The sequence below is a fragment of the Austrofundulus limnaeus genome, unplaced genomic scaffold, assembly GCF_001266775.1.
Source record: "Austrofundulus limnaeus strain Quisiro unplaced genomic scaffold, Austrofundulus_limnaeus-1.0 Scaffold488, whole genome shotgun sequence".
Taxonomy (NCBI): Eukaryota; Metazoa; Chordata; class Actinopteri; order Cyprinodontiformes; family Rivulidae; genus Austrofundulus; species Austrofundulus limnaeus.
In genome coordinates, this window is record NW_013952890.1 from 57,901 (window position 1) to 59,223 (window position 1,323).

Below are 1,323 nucleotides of genomic sequence, written 5' to 3' on the forward strand. Positions count from 1 at the left end.
CTGCTGGTAGACATCGCGGTTGGAATTATCAAAGGTTTTTACACCTGAGAGACACCGTAGCAACTCCTTTGCGTTTGGAAGCAGGGGGTGGGGGTGGGGGGAGGACCAGGGAGGATGATTCAACCACTAGATGTTGCTGAAAACAACAAATCCTACACACTGTGCCTTCAAAGTCAGAATTCAGATTTTTTTTCCTAATTCTGAGTTTTAAATCAGAATTATTAGTTTTTCAGTGGCTCTAATTTTTTTAGTTGAAAAAGATGTTTGTTTTAATCCCAGATGGAGGCAGGATGGTGATACTCTTCATCTTGATTTGCTTTTTTGTTCTCATCATTCTCTTAATTTTCTTCTTGTACAGGTAAGAAATGACTTGATTAAAAAAGGCATCTTACTTATATTATTCCTTATCTTTAATTAACATCTTATCTTCACAGAAGGAAGAAATCAAATGAGCAAAGGACAACAAACACATGGCCCCTCTGTGGTTTTCTGGTGACGATTTAAATGTGCAAACATTTTTATGTCTGTGATAAACAAGTTTCATTAATCACACCTATATCCTCTCTGTGTGGGTTTGTGTGTGTGTGTGCGCTAACTCAGGTCTGCTGGAATGGACCTTGGAGGAGGACTGGGAGGAATGAGACGATGCTGGCAGAACCTTTCAGGAGCAGAGATGACCTTCTGCCGGAGCAGCCGTGCCGCCCGAACGCCCAGCCTCTCCCAGACGTCACGTAAGACAACACACACACACAGAGACCTCACACACAACAAGGGACAGTCTGTTGGACTCAGAGACAGTTGCTTCTGCTCAGCCTGTAAACAAAGAACCTGTTTAGGACAGACAGATTGGTGTGGGACAAAGAGTCTCCTCAGTTATTTACAGTTTTATATACAGTAATCTATGGGTTCTGTAAAGTTTACTTACAGTCACTGAATAATGTTTTATTTTCTTGTTCTACAGGTCTGCGTCTAACATCAACTTGGTTTATGCGACTKTGAATCTGCCACAAAAAAATCAAGTGAGTCAAGCTTTTCGAAGTAAGCTGAACAAAATCTCTACTAATTAATAAACTAAAAAATGTGATATTTGTTGGCAAAAATAATTTAGAATTTAGATCCTAATTATGTAACTAAGAAAAAAGAAAGAAGTATCAGTTACTACCATACCAAGATTTAGCTCCAAATCTGAACAACTGACTGAGTATTTTGGAGTTGTASATATCCGATCAGTGATTACTTTCTGAAAGGTAGTGATATTTGATGCCTCAGGCTAATATCAGCAATACTGATCTGGTTTGTGCAGATGCATCAAATGTATATATA